This window comes from Macrobrachium nipponense, chromosome 44 (assembly GCF_015104395.2).
Source record: "Macrobrachium nipponense isolate FS-2020 chromosome 44, ASM1510439v2, whole genome shotgun sequence".
Lineage (NCBI taxonomy): Eukaryota > Metazoa > Arthropoda > Malacostraca > Decapoda > Palaemonidae > Macrobrachium > Macrobrachium nipponense.
In genome coordinates this window covers 23,986,287-24,006,286 of record NC_087221.1, presented here as the reverse complement: position 1 = coordinate 24,006,286, position 20,000 = coordinate 23,986,287, and the positions used below count along the sequence as shown (strand labels likewise).

The window sequence follows — 20,000 nt, the reverse complement described above, 5'->3', positions numbered from 1 at the left end:
CCATCTCCCACCTCTCTCTCTCTCTCTCTCTCTCTCTCTCTCTCTCTCTCTCTCGGTCGCTTAAGATACAACAGAAACCTATTAAAACTTTATTTTCACCTCAATAGATTAATAGAATGATATTCTATCTATATGCTAATTAGCCTTAAGGGAATTAATCACGATTCCTTATCAAAGCCTATCAGCCACTTTCCGTCTGCCTGTGCCTAAATAGAGCTGGGGAGTTGGGTGCCTCAGCCTAAAGCAATTTATTAAGCAACATGGCTTTCTTTCCATAGGCTTATTAAGGTGCCTGGCCCTTCGGCCTTTATGAACTTTCTAACTCACCAACTCCCTCCGGTTTAACGAGGAAATCTTTGTGACCAATTATCGCCAACATCAGGCCCTTTAAGGATTACTGCAAGTTTCAGTAATGATTTTTTTTTTTTTATCAAGGTAGGTTCTTTAAAATTTTGCTCAGCCTTCATCTTGTATCTGAGGAAGGAGTGGGCGGGGGGGGGGGGGGGGGTGGGGGGGGGGGGTTGGGGTAGGGATATTGATCACCACCCTACCCACACCCACGACCCACAGCATACTCGAAATGGAAGGGAGAGGTATTTAATGATGAGAAGGAATATTAGTGACTGACGTACTGGTATTTTTTTTAGGTTTATAAAATGACTATGAAGATGTCATTTATGCAGATATAGATACCATAAATCATAGTGTAAATATTTAAATGATTTCCATCATCATAGCCTTTATTTTGAAGTTTCTCGGATTGCGGGCTTGTAAGATGCTGTCCCCCCCCCCCCCCACCCCCCCCCCCCCCACCCCCCCCCTTTTTTTTTTTAACGGGACGAATTTATACTTATTACTTTTATTGGATTAATTTACTGCTGGGTTCCCTTAGTTTTATCCCCAAACGCCATTTCGAAGTTTACTAAAACCAGAAGTTAACCATTTCTGAAAATAAGATAAATTTAAATTTGGAAAGCTTCTCCATTGTTATCCAGTTCAAGGTGATATTTATAACTAAGTATTCATGAACACCTTTTCATCTGGTCATCCAAGAACCTAAAAATGCAACGTTTAATTGTCAAGCTTAAATTTTTCTGCAACGATATTTAAACAAAACTGCGTAAAATTTTAAACTAAAGATTACAACAGAGCTCTTTCAGATATTTTGAAATCTAGAAACAAACATCTCTCTAAAAATACAGGTACAAATAAGAAAAGGTCTTTGATCAACTCACAATACATCCATAAAGGTTTCTAACATAAGAATTTAAGGTCCATGGAAAAAGAGGAGGGACATTCAAGTCACCTGGACCCTGGAATGAAACTTAGTCACTCCCCTTTCGCAATTTACGGCAGATTTCCCCCTGACCCAGAACCGAGGAGGAAGGTGCGGCAGTAATCCGGAATTCTTCCTTAACAAGAAGAAGAAGAAGAAAAAGACTTCCATAAACTTGCCTAAATTCTAATGGGGCATCAGGCGGCAGCAGCAGTTTGCAGAGTTGCTGAATTAACATGAGCCGAGGGCAAGGAGCTTTTGTCAGGTCATTTTAAGCCTTTTAGCCTTTAAAGGCGAGCGTGACAGGCACAAAGCCCGGGGCATTTTAGGACGCGGAAGCCTCTCTCTCTGATTTGCATTCATGTTTCTCCTTGTTGACAACATCGTCCGTGTTTTTCCTCCATCAGAGGCTAAACTCTGTGAAACTTTGATGTAAGATTTTAATATTGATATCTTACTGAAGTTCATTTTTCCTTGCATAAAAGGCAAGTGACTAATTGTTTAGTAATGTCCAAAGACGCATGAACACTTTCGTTTTTGGTTGTTTACTTAAATATGCTTACACCGTGCAACCTGTGGGGATTGCATTAATTTTCTTCACCTTTGCACATCAACTAATTGAAATAATATAATACAAACTTTTGTATTGATTCGCTTTATCATAAACGTAATCAAACCCTATAGTAAATTAAACTCTTTAACCATTTTTCTCAATGACTACATTAATCTTATTGTCCCATTCTTATTTTCTCTTACTTCCTAATGAGCACAATAGTCTTTGGGAGCTTGAATTTCAAGTCAGAGGCCCCTGTGGGCTTGTTCCATATGAATAGGGTTTATCTCTGAACTAATAATAATAATAATAATAATAATAACCCTTTAATTTATTCTTTCTGTCCTTCTCTCGTTATCTCCATTACACCAAATACGGACGGAAGGTTTGAAATTGCATTTTATGTGAAAGCGAAATGTCATTTTAATGAAGGAAAAACTGGACATTTTCTCACTCTCCTGTTTAAAATTCCCCCGTCCTCTACAAACACCTTTTTGATAAGGTGATTATCATAAAGAAGAAGAAGAGATGAAGAAGAAGATGATGATGATGATGATGATGATGATTGATACAGAAGTAGGAAAGTGTGTGAGTGTTTACATGACATGAATGTATTTCCTTTAAGTATTTTGACTTGAGATAAATAAACAAACCTTTTATCTACAAACAGTTTCACCAGCTCTCTTAATTGACTTACTTTTTACAGTTTATGTGTTTTTATGTTATAGTTTGAACATCCTCATCGTTAATATAATTATTATTCATGTTGCTTTTGGTGTTGTTCCTAATCTTGTTATAACAACAAAAATGACAACAATCATTACAATAGTAATAATGATAACAGAGTTTTCACATTTCCTTTGTGGACATGACCTATCTGTTCCCCTTTCCTTTAAAAGTGCTGCTTTTAGTAACAAACATTGCCTACCAAATGCACAGCTTTGGCAAAAAAAAAAAATCAATAATAACATAAAACAAAGCAGGTTGACTTTCGGTAACTAAACAAAATACAGGATTTTAATATCAAAGGCCAAAGGTCACTCGCTCAGAAAATTAATCTAAAAGTAAAAGTAATTTTTATCTGTAAAAATATCACATGGTAAAAATGTATAGCTATTATTTCACAAAGGTGAAGGATCCTGTATGTAGAGTTACATGATCTATTCAGGGTCAGCTACATGCACACAAATACTGTTTTTTTTTCTTTCTTTTTTAACGTTAGTTTCAAATGTTAGTTATCCTGAATAAGATTAGAAACCTCCTGTGAAAATCTTGTGGAATTTAGAATAGTCAAAAACACTTGTTTCAAATCAGTCTTTGTTCCATTTTACACCTCGGCAAATAAGCACAAACAACATTATAATTAATTAAAATATATAAGTTACATAACCAGCCTTTTCAAGATACCCCGATGCTTTGAGGTAAACAGATTATGAAACGTAAAAGCGAGAGCATTCTCAAATTTCTTTTCATGATAGCATATTTATATATATATATATACTATATATATATATATATATATATATATATATATATATACATAATATATATATATATATATAATATATATATGTGTGTGTGTGTGTGTGTGTGTGTGTGTGTGTGTGTGTGTGTGTGTAAAAAGGAGGAATGTACAGACTCATCATTTTTAACTTCCATATATTATATATATATATATATATATATATATATATATATATATATCTGAGCTGGAGAGGCCAATGCTATAGCTGTGTTATAGCCAATTTTTATTCTTATATCTGAGCTCGGGAAGTCTACTTATACTATGACTAATTATGTCAAATAATTAAGGGGCCGTGGAGTACCTTTCTACCTAAGTTCTGACAGCAACGTGCAATGTTGAAAATAAAAGCTAATAATAATTAAAAGTACGATAATGAAAATAATTAAACACACTAATAACACAGAAAAATTAAGAAACTTCACAATAATAATAATAATAATAATAATAATAATAATAATAATAATAATAATAATAATAATATCAGGCAAATCTTTCCAGAAAAAACTCAGTCGACGGACGTAATAATAATAATAATAACAATAACTTACAGAAATTCACCACCTAGGCAACCACGACATTACCTGATACCGGCCGTTCCGAGCCATGCATTCAATCATAAAACTAAATGGGATAATCGCAGACGTTGCAAGAAGATGGGGGACGTGGATTAGCAGTTAACGACCAGCCATTCAGAGCTCTCTCTCTCTCTCTCTCTCTCTCTCTCTCTCTCTCTCTCTCTCTCTCGTGTGACGGGACCAGCCAAGCTGAAAGCCATTAAAAGCGATTCATTATTATTAGTTTCTGGGCCATTTCCACGGAGACCCTCCCTCCCTCCCTCTCTTCTGCCGCCCAAACCATTATTTTCGCGTAGTTTTGAATCATACGAACGATCAGCTGATAGCTCTTGCTTTATCGGCCCGGGGGCCGTCTCGGAAAGGGACGCCGTTCAAGGGACGCAGGGACGTTTTTCAGCGGTGGTTGCAATAGTACTACACCCTGAGAGATTCGGGAACAAAGACACGCGCAGACAAAAAAAATTAGTAAAAACAAGTGACTCACAACAAACAATTTTTCCCGAAACGTCGGAGTCGGAAGATTTTTTTCCTCTAACGCTGTTATCTGTTTCTGTGTCTTCTTCTTCTTCTTCTTCCTCTTCTTCTTCTCATATCTTCCGGGATGGATACACAGAGGAGGCACAAAGGCAGCTCGAGTTCCCATTGCAGCCTCTCGCGGGCGCTCTTTTCTCTCTCTCTCTCCTTCATTGTCTCTGTGACCCTCTTTGTCTCTTAGCCTCCCCCATTTCCCGCTTTTTTCTTCGCTGACTATAGAAACCCAGACGCGAAGAAGAAGAAGAAGAAGAAAAAAAGACACAAAACAGGCAAAAGAAAATCAATTTTCTGCCTTTGTGAGAATGCTCCCGGACTGGCCGTCTTCTATTCAGCTTGTTTGCCCATCTTAGAAAAGGAGGGTCGGGGGTTGGGCTTAGGGGACTAGGACAGGGGATTAGAATTCGGATGCATTGAATACAAATCCTTTATTTTTTTCATTAATTTCTCCTCCGCCTTTTTATTTTCCTATTGAGGGGAAAAGAACTGAATTTGCTTTCCTTGTTCGCATTCAGAACTTTGAACAGAAAAACGTACACCTGGAGAAACGGTTCTGGTAGTCGTAGGACACAGCGTAAAAATAAATAAATGAATAGAAAAAAAAACAGCGATTAGGAGCTAGTGCTATTATTGTTAGTAGTAGCAGTAGTTGTAGTAGTAATAGTAGTCGTATTGTATCCCTCAATGTTCCAACCTGACATTCAGTATGTAAGAGTTCAACATGTTTATTTATGCATATCTTCCCTGGAAGAATAAAAAATGCACTATGAAGAAAGCCACATTAGCTGGGACGGGCCACGTCTAAAACCAAACCAATTTCCCTTTTAGCGAAGCATCGAAAGGGCCTCTTACGTCTTCAAATCTCGAGGATTTCAAGCAACGGCAACGCAGTCCTCGGCTCTACTCGGAGCCTTGGACTGGAAGTTCCTCCGTCTAATTATGGGCTGATTCGTCTAATTGCATACCGGCCTTGTGATGTGCAGCAGCAGCAGCAGCGACGCTAACTCATTGAAACTCGACTTCATGACTGAGCGCATCGGAAACTAATTGCTTTTCAAATTCGTCCCTTCGAAGGATCAACGCCTGCCTCGCTTAAGTGTAAATGAGAAGACTGGCTGCGTTCAAGGAGGGTATTTGTTTTGATTGTGTGTGCGTGCCTGCATGCGTGTGTGTTTGCGTCTGTGTGTGTGTGTGTGTGCGCGTGCAAGCGTTTATTCATGAATAAGTGAGGGCACGTATTACGGTCGAATTTGGCTGTGCCGAGTCAAAGAGCCACACTAGGCATCTGGGCCACTTCAGCTCCTTACCCCACTCACTTTCGAGCAAACACTACGTAAAGGGTAGTGTTGGCATAGTGCTGGCATAAGGCCAGCTTACCCCATACCAACAAATCAAGTTTGTGCTTGGCCAACAGGATATTCATGCTTCCAAAAACAAGGCTTAAAGAGAAGAGAAGAGTGTGGGCTTGATAACGCAGCAGCTTTGTTAAGTGACAAAAAAAAAGATTAAACAGGAACTGGCGCTCGTGATATACCATATGATCTTTTTCAGAGCTCTTCTCCCCCCCGCCCCCCTCTCATTACATATGTGTGTATTTGTATGTGTGTGTGCATTAGTAAGTGATAATTCATGTATATGCTACTGGTATATGTAATCCATATCAAATTTCCTTTACTCGTAAAATAAAAACCCTCAGAGAGAGAGAGAGAGAGAGAGAGAGAGAGAGAGAGAGAGAGAGATTTTGCTTGGTTAAAATTCTGTAATTGAACTCATTAATTCTTCCACACATAAAACACTAAAGCAGGGTAATTATATCTGAAGTACAATCAGCAGTTTTCATCAAATGTTCGGTTCCTCTCTAACTACCTTCGGTGGGTTTGACTTCTCAAATGCCCCATCGTAAAGTACTGCTACACTTCCCCTAAAGAAGGCGAACAAATTTACTGCTCTGGCATAAATAGCAACTTCGTTACGAGCACTTCAAGTTAAACATCGTCATGCGGGTTAGCGTATTTCACCAAGAGCTGCAGAATTATCAGAAACTTGTAATCAAAGGAGATTCTAAAGAGTCATGTAGATATATATATATATATATATATATATAATATATATATATATATATATATATATATATATATATAGAGAGAGAGAGAGAGAGAGAGAGAGAGAGAGAGAGAGAGAGAGAGAGAGAGAGATTTCGCTTGGTTAAAATTCTGTAATTGAATTAATTTTTAATTAATCTTCCACACATAAAAAACTAAAGCAGAGGGAGGGTAATTATATCTGAAGTACAATCGTATTCACTATACTAGTGAGTGAGATATACCAAAGATAGAGTTATAACTGATAAGCGCTTCGTCGCCATTGAATACAGAGCATATACATACATATATATAGATATATATATATATATATATATATATATATATATATATATATATATATAAATATATATATATATATATATATATATAATGTCCTTTAATATCCAACTCGCTCCACCTCGGAAATAATATATTTTCATCGTATGCGTTAACTAATTTCGAATTAGCTAGAGGACGAAATTACTATCAACTAAAAAATTCTTCTTTGGTTAACATATATGAAAATATATTAAATCCGAGGTAGAGCGAATTGGATAATAAAGGACACTTGTAGCTTAGAGCATGTATATGAATCACAGTGATGTATAAAAATTCATATATATATACTATATATATACATATATATAATATATATAATATATATATATATATATAGAAATCTATAAATTATAAATATATATATATATATCATATAAATAAATAAGATATATCTATATCTATGTATATATATACATATATTATATATATATATATATATATATATATAACATAATATATATATATATATATAGATATATAATAATAAAAACTATATATAAAATATAATTTTTATATATATAATTATATAATACTTAATTTATATTATAATATATTAATAATAATATATATATATATATATATATATATATATATATTATATTATCTTTTATATATATTCATCACCCAATGATCATGAAATTTTAGGTATAACTTCAGAAAACGTATCCCACTCTTTACCCGAATAGCAAATGAGAAATCACTGCTGTGTGTGTACAAGAATTTTCCACGAGCAATTTTTCTCCTGCCTTTAAGAAGAGCTTAAATTCAGCTATCAGAGGCTACGCAGCATTTGCGCAAATTCTTTCTTCGCCCCCCCCCCCCCCCCCCACCCCCCTCTCACCTCCAGCCACGCCCCCCTCCCCCAAGATGATTTTATTCCTCGGTGAAGTGAAGATATACACTGATATATGCAAAATGGTCAAATTGAAAGTGAATATTTTTAGCCAAACGCGTCCGTGGAGGGACTTAAGCTTTTCACGGAACTATAAAATCGTTTGTTTATTTTCCATTTTTTATTTCTTGTCATTTCCTGCATTTTATCCTGCTCAGTCATAATACTTTAGTTACTTTTTGTTTACAATGAAGCAATTATTTGAAAACATCGGTTACAAATGAAACAAAATTTTAGTTACTTGAAAATAAAAATAAAAATAAAAATAAATAAAATCACAGGGGTCAAAATGCTATTTCGAATACCTTGCAAATCACACACTGCAAAGTACTTCGATAGAATGAAGAAATTGACATAAACCTAAAATTTGTATTTCGTACGGTGATTGCAAAATTGCAAACTTTGTGCATAATTGCAAAATACAAACGTTCTGTGGTATGATCTAGTAAATGAATTAGCCAATCCTCTTATGGGATATTTGGACATCCATCTCCCGTATCTATCCTTTGATATCTGCATCAACTCACAAACAACTGCCGAGCGTCAATTACCGAAACCCTATGCACCTGAATCATAACTGACAGCAATGAATTCCATCCATGCGACATAAGACTGCCAGAAAGAGCGGAGAAGGGATCAATGCTCCATATCAAAGATGACGAATGTCGTGTCATGTTCATTTCTCTCTCTCTCTCTCTCTCTCTCTCTCTCTTTGGCCCCCGTTCAGGTTTATTTCGGCGAAAAGGCCGATGAATAATGTTATGCTGAAACCCGAGGCGTCAATAATTGGCTCCTGTTTGATGTTACTGATCGTTTATTGTGAACGAGATGAGGGCACGTGCAGTATTTTAGATCTTCAAAGGCTCCTCTCCCTGCCGAGTGCTTTCAAAAACGTGAGAGAGAGAGAGAGAGAGAGAGAGAGAGAGAGAGAGAGAGAGAGAGAGAGAAAGCGAGCTAAACAGCAATTAGTTCGATAATTTTTTTTAATGATTACCCTAAAAATTGACCTGCAATATAATGCAAAGCCTGGAATCACTTCAGCCGCTCAAAGTAGTAACTTTTTTGTGGTGTTATTTTCCCTGTTTTTTATCTATTTATTTTTCTTTTATATCGTTTTTGCGCTTTCGTAGTAGAGAGGCAGAAATGGATGATTATCAGCTTTGCTTTGCTTTGATGTGTAAGGAGAGAGAGAGAGAGAGAGAGAGAGAGAGAGAGAGAGAGAGAGAGAGAGAGAGAGAAGGATTATTACGATAACATTTCAAGAATAACATCGACAGCTCTTCACTGAACATTCTCTGTTGATAATTCTGACTGTTGTGAAAGAATATAAACGAAATCATTCAACCAATTAATCAATTCAAATACATATATGAATCACTTACTGAATTGCTACTCTTAATCTCATTTTACTTTGTAAATGAAGCTTTAAATAACTTACTCTTCTCAGTAATACCTTATTGACAGCCAATAAAACTCTGTTTCAATAAAAAAAAAAAAAGTTAAGTTAATGAGAAGAGGCGAAGGGGATTATAGATTCGCCTCTTAAAGGGTGAAAGGTTATAGGAGTCTGAAAAATCTTTGCTTTGTATAGGGATTATTCATGAAGATTTTCCAAGGAATTACTTGGAATTTTTACTGGGATTATTTGTATATTATCTGTGCGAATTATGCTTGGGATTATTTGGGAATTATTTATAGGATTATGTTGATATTAATTGTTTTTAATACTTCGGGGCTATTTATGCAGATTTCCTGTAGATTATTTGAAAGCTGTTTTGGGATTATTTTGGAAGTACTTACATAACTTATGATTCTGAATTACATGGAAACTATTTGAGAGATTTTTTGGAAATGATATTTCTTATTACATGGGGATTATTTATGGATTATCTGAGGATTATTTGCAATTTTGTATTGGGAGTTTTGGCATATTTTTTATTGAATCATGTTTGGGGGATCTTTTAAGAATCATTTAATGAATTACTTTTTCATTGCTTAGGATTATTAATGGGGATATTTGGAGATCAGTTATAGAGACTGTCTGGCTATTATTCACACTAAAAAAATAATGATTTTTTTTATTTATTTTCGTTACTGTAGGTAGACTTTGTCTCATTAACTTCACACCATCTGTCTCTCTGACGGACCGCTAAGATAGGCGAAAGAATCTGTAGTTTTACGAATTCAGGAGCTAATTACGCCCTAATTACTGTCGCCAGCGGAGTGAAGGATATTCTTTCTTTCTTTCTTTTATACCTTTCTCTCACTACACCGTTGTTATAGCCAGTCCTCGTTATTGGACATTGCCAAACGTGGAGAAATTTATGATGATTTTGTGGAACTACAAATTGGATCAAGGCCGGTTTTCTGTGCAAGTAACACAGTTATTATTATTATTATTATTATTATTATTATTATTATTATTATATTATTATTATTATTATTATTATTATTATTATTATTCTCTACTGAGAGCAAATTTCTCAGAACTATAAAGAGAGGAAATATAAAGAAATATACAAAAAATAATAGTAATGATAATGATAATAAATATCATTACTATTTTTCGGAAAAGCATGCTTCCACGGACCTGGAAGAGAAAAAATAAGGAAGCAAATGACAAGTAATAATAATGACAGTAATAATGATAGTAATAATGACTATCATTTTAAAAAAACTATAAGTCTCCACAGGACGGGAAAAGACAAATCATTTTAAAGTAAATAACGAATATAAAAAAAAAACAAATCAAATCAACAAAACAATTGCATCGTACTTTATTAAACAGGTAGTATGTCCGTGTAATGATTTGCATGTGCAACAACGAAGGCTTGTGGGTAATTAACTGCATGTTTACATTGGCCATCGTCCAGCCCGGGCCCAGGCTTCTCTCATCACTGGCTTGTACGCCTCACTAGCAGGATAGATCAGAGTTCGAATCTATAAGATCAGGATCTATTAGAACCCATTGAGCATTTGCTCATTTGTTCTAATTAGATCCTGTGAATTAAGTACAATAAGTAATTAGTCAATGAATTAAGTACGTAGTAATTAGTCAACTACAGAGGGTTGTAACAGGGATGACAAGGTCATGGGGGCTGCAATCCCACCAGAAAATTCCATATCATTTCTTGAGCTGCCTCAAGTAAGGACAAGAGTTATAGGGCAAAGAATAACCTATAGATTACACCACGCACACACACACGCACACACACACACACACACACACATATATATATATAATATATATATATAATATATATATTATATATATATATATATAATACAACATCATAAATAAAATATATATATATATATATATAATATATATATAAATATAATATAATATATATAATATAATATAATAATATATATATATATATATAATACACGTATACATACAACATACATACATACATATATATTATATTAATTATATATAATATATATCGTATACATACATATAATATATATAATTATAATATAATATATATATAAATATAGTTAGATAATATACATATAGGGCTTTGGCTATGCGTTTCATATCAGATGCAGTAGATCATCAAAGGTAATTTTCAGTTAAGATTTTAGTTTATAAAATAATAATAAAGTTATTAATGAAAAATAAACTCCTAATGACCTTTCTAAGCACACAACTGTCATGCATAAATATAAATTTTTTTCTCAAAAAAAAAAAAAACTTGGGAGGAACATATGACAGCAAATGAATTAATCCAAACAGAAAATGAACAATTAATAACCAGTCTTAATTTCCATGGCCATGACCACTCAGTCATTAAATGAACAATTACCAAACGCACGAGCGGAAAATTATTCAATAATAAATAACCTAAACAGATTATAAGACGACGGGAAATTAAAGGACAACAGGAAAATCACGTACAATTATCGAGGAAATGAATGGGCAATCATATCGGTGCCAGGAGAGAGAGTGAGAGAGAGAGAGAGAGAGGACTCTTTGCAGAAAATGCCATCGAGAGAGACAATGGCGTCGAAGGGGACACTACAATGACGGCGTCTCCCTTCCCCTCTGGCCATTCATAAAGAAATGTAGATCATTGGCATTTCCATTAATTCGCTTGATTGCCGTCTTATGATGATGGCAGTTTTGCCGGAGTTTTTCCTCTCCGAGTTCAACCGAATATGTATGATTCTGCTGGGAAACGCTCGTGTTTGCATTCAGGGGGAAATTGTTTCCCCCTCGTTGGCCAATAATTCTTGCTGGCTGTTTGGGAGTGGAACGGCTGCTGGGAGGTGCTTAGTAAGAGGAGTCTGTCTCCGTTTTCTTAATAAAGGCAAGCTGTAATTATTCTCTTCTTCGTAGATTAATTAGTTAATAGCAGTATATAAGTACTGATTAGCTCGTATTTTCTATGTAAATGACATACCTACCGACCATTTAACCCGCTGTAGAGATAACGAAGCCCCTATGACGACCATGAAGGGTTGCGAAGGAAAACTGTAAGCGATATCCTAAATAACGAAATATTGACACTTGAGACGTGGATAAATGTTGGTTTCTTGTTTAAAACGGTGGAGGTTTACCCTGCTTCACACTTTCCAAGGATTTCAGGAAAGACCTGATGTTGATCTTGAAGTGTTCCGGATATATATATATATATATATATATATATATATATATATATATATATATATATATATATATATATATTATATATATATATATATTATATATATATATATATATATATATATATATATATATATATATATATATATATATATATATATATATATATATCATTCGAGCTACAAATGTCCTTTAATATCTAATTCACTCTACCTCGGAAGTGATATATTTTCATATATATATATATACATAATGTCCTTTAATACTCGGAAATGATATATTTTCATATATGTCAACCGAAGGGGAATTTTCTAGTTGATAATAATTCCTGAGATAGAGTGAATTAGATATTAAAGGACATTTGTAGCTCGAATGATTTATATGAATCACGGTGATGTGATAGTTATTCATATATATATATATATATATATATATATATATATATATATATATATATATATATATATATATATATATATATATATATCCGTGGCCTCTTTTCCTCTCCATCTCAAAGAATTTGCTTCTTACTTGTGACTTATCATTTCAAAATATGGAAAGTCAATTTCCCTTTTCTGTTCCTCCGACCGTGCATGATGTCATCCGCCTATGAGTAACTTCACGCATGCGCATGTTGAAGTTAACCGACCTGTTTTGCAAACACTTTGCAAACTATTTGCCGACAAAGTTTGCTGACAAAGTTTTGTGGCGTGGACGAGACTTTACGTCAGTTGTCCTTCTCGCCAGTGCTTTCGAAATCCGCATTTGCATCAGAACTTCGTCGAAATATATGTACATTCTCGGTCCCAGTGCTTGGATGGGGAGTGACGTCTGTGGCGTCTTGGAGGTCGATTTTAGATACAAGATGTTGGGAATGTTGATGAAAATTGCGAGTTTTTTTCTTTTTTTTCTTTTTTGCTTCTTTGTGAGACGATTCTAGATACAAGATTTTGGGTGTGTTGATGAAAATTGTAAGTTTTTTTTAGCTTCTTTGTAAGACGATTCTAGATATATGATTTTGGGTGTGTTGATGAAAATTGTAAGTTGTTTCTTTTTTTTTAGCTTCTTTGTAAGACGATTCTAAATAGATACAAGATTTTGGGTGTGTTGATGAAAATTTTAAGTTTCTTTTTTTTTTAGCTTCTTTGTAAGATGATTCTAGATACAAGATTTGGGTGTGTTGATGACAATTGTAAGATTCCTTTTTTTAGCTTCTTTGTAAGACGATTCTAGATACAAGATTTGGGTGTGTTAATGGAAATGGTAGGATTCTTTTTTTAGCTTCTTTGTAAGACGATTCTAGATACAAGATTTTGGGTGTGTTGATGAAAATTGTCCAAGATTCCTTTTTTTTTAGACTTCTTTGTAAACGATTCGATAGATACGAAGATTTTGGGTGTGTTGATGAAAATTGTAAGTTTCTTTTATTTCTTGTTTGCTTCTTTGTGAGACGATTCTAGATACAAGATTTTGGGTGAGTTGATGAAAATTGGAAGTTTTTTTTAGCTTCTTTGTAAGACGATTCTAGATACAAGATTTTGGGTGTGTTGATGAAAATTGTAAGTTTCTTTTTTTTAGCTTCTTTGTAAGACGATTCTAGATACAAGATTTTGGGTGTGTTGATGAAAATTGTAAGTTTCTTTTATTTCTTGTTTGCTTCTTTGTGAGACGATTCTAGATACAAGATTTTGGGTGAGTTGATGAAAATTGTAAGTTTTTTTTTAGCTTGTTTGTAAGACGATTCTAGATACAAGATTTTGGGTGTGTTTGGATGAAAATTGTAAGTTTCGTTTTTTTTTAGCTTCTTTGTTAAGATGATTCTAGAATACAAGAAATTTGGGTTGTGTTGACGAAATTGTAGAGATTCTTTTTTTTTAGCGTTCCTTTTGTAAAGCGATTCCTAGATACAAGATTTTTGGTTGTGATTGAACAATTGTAAAAGATTCTTTTTGTTTAAGCTTCGTGTAATTACGATTTTTTTTCAGATACAAGATTTGGGTGTGTTGATTGAAAATTTGTAAGAGGACTTTTTTTAGCTTCTTTTTAAGACGATTCTAGTTACCAGATTTTTGGGTGTGTTGATGACAAAAATTGTAAGTTTTTTTTTCTTTTTTTTTTCTTTTTTTTTCTTCTTTGTGGAGACGATTTCTAAGATACAAGATTTTGGGTGGTGTTGATGAAAATTGTAAGGTTTATTTTTTTTTTAGGCTTCTTTGTACAAGATGAATCTAGATACAAGAATTTGGGGTTTGTTGATGAAAAATTGTTAAGATTCCTTTTTTTAGCTTCTTTGTAAGAACGATTCCTAGATTACAAGAATTTTGGGTGTGTTTGATGAACAAAAATTTGTAAAAGTTTTTTTTTTTTAGGCTTCTTTGTAAAGAACGATTCTTAGATACAAAGGTTTTGGGTTATGATAATGAAAATTGTAAGTTTCTTTTTTTTTTCTTATCTTCTTTATGAAGACATCTAAGATTACAAGATTTTGGTGTGTTAATGAAATTGTAGTTTTTTTTTTTTTTTTTTAGCTTCTTTGTAAGACGATTCCTAAGATACAAGGTTTTTGGGTGTGTTGATGAAAATTGTAAGTTTTTTTTTTTTTTTTACTTTTTTTAGCTTCTTTGTAAGACGATTCTAGATACAAGATTTGGGTGTGTTGATGAAAATTGTAAGATTCCTTTTTTTAGCTTCTTTGTAAGACGATTCTAGATACAAGATTTGGGTGTGTTGATGAAAATTGTAAGTTTCTTTTTTTAGCTTCTTTGTAAGACGATTCTAGATACAAGATTTGGGTGTGTTGATGAAAATTGTAAGATTCCTTTTTTTAGCTTCTTTGTAAGACGATTCTAGATACAAGATTTGGGTGTGTCGATGAAAATTTTAAGTTTCTTTTTTTAGCTTCTTGGTAAGACGATTCTAGATACAAGATTTGGGTGTGTTGATGAAAATTGTAAGATTCCTTTTTTTAGCTTCTTTGTAAGACGATTCTAGATACTGGATTTTGGGTGTGTTGATGAAAATTGTAAGATTCTTTTTTTTAGCTTCTGTGTAAGAGACGATTCTAGATACAGATTTTGGGTGTGTTTTGATAAAATGTAAGATTCCTTTTTTAAGCTCCGTTGTAAAGACTATTCTAGATACAAATTTGGGTGTGTTGATGAAAATTGTAAGTTCCCTCTTTTTTTTATTTTTTTAGCTTCTTTATAAGACGATTCTAGATGCAAGATTTTGGGTGTGTTGATGAAAATTGTAAGATTCTTTTTTTAGCTTCTTTGTAAGACGATTCTAGATACAAGATTTTGGGTGTGTTGATGAAAATTGTAAGATTCTTTTTTTTAGCTTCTTTGTAAGACGATTCTAGATCAAGATTTTGGGTGTGGTGATGGAAATTGTAAGTTTCTTTTATTTAACTTCTTTGTAAGACGATTCTAGATACAAGATTTTGGGTGTGTTGATGGAAATTGTAAGATTCTTTTTTTAGCTTCTTTGTAAGACGATTCTAGATACAAGATTTTGGGTGTGTTGATGAAAATTGTAAGTTTCTTTTTTTTTAGCTTCTTTGTAAGACGATTCTAGATACAAGATTTGGGTTTGTTGATGAAAATTGTAAGTTTCTATAGCTTCTTTGTAAGACGATTCTAGATACAAGATTTGGGTTTGTTGATGAAAATTGTAAGATTCCTTTTTTTAGCTTCTTTATAAGACGATTCTAGATACAAGATTTTGGGTGTGTTGATGAAAATTGTAAGATTCCTTTTTTTTAGCTTCTTTATAAGACGATTCTAGCTTTAGATACAGATTTTGGGTGTGATTTGATGAAAAATAAGATTCTTTTTTTTCAGCTTCTTTGTTGAGACGATTCTAGATACAAGATTTTGAGTACATTGATGAAAATTATAAGTTTCCTTTTTTAAGCTTCTTGTAAAGGACGATTCTAGAATACAAGATTGGGTGTTTAAGGATGTAGGATTCTTTTTTAAGCTTCTTTGTAAGAACGATTTTAGATACAAATTTGGGTGTGTTAATGGAAAGGTAGGATTCTTTTTTAGCTCTTTGGTAAGACCCGATCCTAGATACAAGATTGGGTTTTAATGGAAATGGGTAGGAATTCTTTTTTTAAGCTTCTTGTAAAGACATTCTTAGAAATACAAGATCTTGGGTTTGTTGATGAAAATTGTAAGATTCATTTTTTTAGCTTCTTTGTAAGACGATTCTAGATACAAGATTTGGGTGTGTCGATGAAAATTGTAAGTTTCTTTTTTTTAGCTTCTTTGTAAGACGATTCTAGATACAAGCTTTTGGGTTTGTTGATGAAAATTGTAAGTTTGGTGAAAACAGTTTTTTTAGCATCTTTATAAGTTGATTCTAGACATAAGATGTAGGGAATGTTGGCGGAAATTTGATTTTTTTTTTTTTTTTTTAGCTTTGTAATCTCATTGGGAGGCCAATTTTAGATACAAGATGGTGAAAGTCATAAAAGTTATCAAATATATTTTATAAGCTCCTTAGGAGGTTAAATTTAGATATAAGACACTGGAAGTGCTAGAAGTTATAAGATTGTGTTTCATACGCTCATTTGGAGCTCGGAAATAGATACCACATGTTGCAGTAATACATTTAAGCCCATTTTCTGAATAAAAATGCTAGAAATCTTACAAAAAACTAAGACTCATAAACAAAGAAAACCTCAACTAATTTATAGAACCTAAATTTGAAATTTTGTTGGGAATAAAAAGATTATCTCGGATAAAATCTTACGACCTAAGATATTTTATAGAAACTACCCACGAATATTCCTGGCAAAAATCGGAAGCCTTTGAAATAAATAACAACACGGACTCTCTCGACTAAAATTAGTTATTCCGTGTCCTATTGAACAAGACAAAAAAACTGCATGCGAAAGCACAGTTGCATTTTATGACTTCTTTTATTCCATTTTCTTTGTCTACGTCCCATTTTCTTTGTCATCGCGGAAGGGTCTAAAACATCTTTTTCCCTTTGTCAGGACGTTGTACTTTCCCCAGCAGTGGAAACTCGCCGCGTATTGTTGTTAAATATAACGCCGTGTGTTTTTAACGGAACCTTTTCTCTCTCCTTTCACGGCAGCAGCCTACCTGTTAATTCTGTTCCTGCTTTCCGACGGGGAGGGAAAAAACGCGCAACACGTCTTTTCTGCGCGTTTCTTTGGTCCTTGTCCCCACGAGGAACTTTTCATTTCCTCATTTCCCGTCCCATTTGCAATTCCATCCGGCCCCGATGCCTTTTACTTGCGTTTAATTTTACCGCCTAAGTGCGTTGAAAAGTCGAGTTGGTTATTCACCATTGAGTGCATGTATACGTATATGTTCGTATTTATACATGTGAGATGAAGTCGGTGTGAATAAGCGAATTATGCATGCTTGTATTTTAACAGAAAATACTCTACAGGTGGGAACCTTCAAATCCTTGTTTATTATATTTTATGTTTGTTTTTTACCTAAAATCTATTACTTTGATTTATCGACTTGAAGTATTACATTTTTTTTATTATAAAAAGAACAGTAACAACCAGAAATCAATCCCCCGATATGTAGCTGTTTATCGATCTCCGGATCTAGAATTTTAAGTCTCTCTCTCTCTCTCTCTCTCTCCTCTCTCTCTCTCTCTCTCCGCGCGCGCATGTGTGTGTAAAGGTAGCAATCCATCTTTATTTCTCTCTAATCTTCAACTTACTATCCAGATTTCTCTCTCTCTCTCTCTCTCTCTCTCTCTCTTCCCTTTACTTTGCTGTCCAAATCTCCCTCTCTGTCTCTTTAACCATCTAGCCAAATTTCTCTCTCTCTCCTCCTCTCTCTCCTCGCCTCTCCTCTCTCTCTCTCTCTCCTATTTAGTTATCCAAATCTTCCTCTCGTTCTCTGTAACCATCGAACCAAATTTCTCTCTCTCTCTCTCTCTCTCTCTCTCTCTCACTCTCTCTGGAAACTCCTTGTGGCCATTGTTATTGTTATTGTTATTGCTGTTGTTATCGTCCTCGACACTCCTGAGGTCCTCTTCTCGAGTCCTTCACTAATTACTCATTCATCAACGTCGTTTTCTGCCGGCAGGAATTTTGTATTGATGAAGAGGGTGGCGGCGCGGTTGTTTCGAAGATGTTGTTGTTGTGTTGTTGTTGTTGTCGTTGTTATGTTTAGTTACAATTTCCTTTTCTTTTTATTGTGGTTTTCATTATGTTTATTTTTACCGACAGGTTTTACCTTTCTTTTTTTTTTTTTTTTTTTTTTTTTTTTTTTTTTTTTTTTTTTTTTTTAGGTTACTGCGCTTCCTAAGATAGCATATTTCGGTGTTATATAGAAAGATTTTTGTTGTTTTGTTGATGCTGTTGTTATTGTTTTTCATGTTTTCGCGATGATGGTATTGTTTTTGCGAAATATCGCTGTGTGAGTTGTCACTTCAATTTCTTTAAATCCTGATTTTAAACTGCAATTTTCTCCATTGTAGCACATTTGTAGATGCTGTTGCAATTCGGGATTTGTTTTCTCTGTTGCTGCCCGATATTGAAGGTACTGTTGCTTCTATTGCTGTTGTTATTACCTTTTTGTTCTCTGTTGTCGTAATTCGCGTCATAAATTCTTCGCTCTTTATTTATTTTATTTTTTTTTTTGTATCTTTTTCTCGTTTCCTCTCTATAACAGAGTTATTCGAACCTTTTCAAACCTTTCAAGCCACTCATTACTTAGACCAACAAAAGCTTTCTTAGTATTCGACACTAGGAACGCGCATTTTCTGGGAGGATCCACCCCTCCCCACACCCAACAGACAGGCTACACACCCCCAATAAACAGGCAGCGCCCCCCCCCCCCCCCCCCCGCCCCCCGCCCCCCCCCAACCCTTCACATACCAGTGTAACCGCATTCATGTCACAATTACAGTTCATCTCTTGTCTCCTCTTCGACTCAATTAAGAAACAAAGGTAGATAAGATGAACAGGGAGAAGAAAAAAGGAGGAGGAGGAGGGGGGAGGAGAAGGAGGGAAGGTCGAAAGAATTTGATTTTTTAAACAAATAATCTCAATCGCGTCACAATCAAAGTGTAATCTGTTGGTAGTATCCGACAGAATTAAAAATTCTAAAAGTAAATAAATAAATAAATAAATAAATAAATAAATAAATAAATAAATAAATAATAAATAAATAAATAAATAAGAAAACTATTAAACGTAAGTTCATTATTTATCTAGTTCCTAATTCAGCATATATCTCTATCCAGCATTGCAGTACAATACAGTTATAGAGATACGATAGTAGGGAATCAATGTTTCTAAGGAAATAAACATCTACTTCAAAGAATTACGTCGGTTTTCCATTGCCAAGTTAATTTACAGGTATTTAAAGACAACAGCACAAAAGGGAAGTTCGTACTAATGACAAGATACTGATATATTACATCCATGAACTAGCTATACTAAGAAACTCTCTCTCTCTCTCTCTCTCTCTCTCTCTCTCTCTCTCTCAAGAGTGCAAACGAAGCTCATAACTTAAAAAATTATGGAGAAATATCACACGATCAAGAGATTAAGCAATAAAGCAGAAACGGGAAACATATTTTGAAATATATCTAAATAGGAAAAGATAGCG

General features: G+C 34.0%; 1 protein-coding gene across 2 annotated transcripts in view; it reads right to left on the bottom strand.

Moving 5' to 3' along the window:
• The window catches only part of LOC135204105 (toll-like receptor 3), a 159,101-nt gene that overhangs the window by 60,390 nt on the left and 78,711 nt on the right, over window positions 1–20,000 (bottom strand). The window lies entirely within an intron of this gene.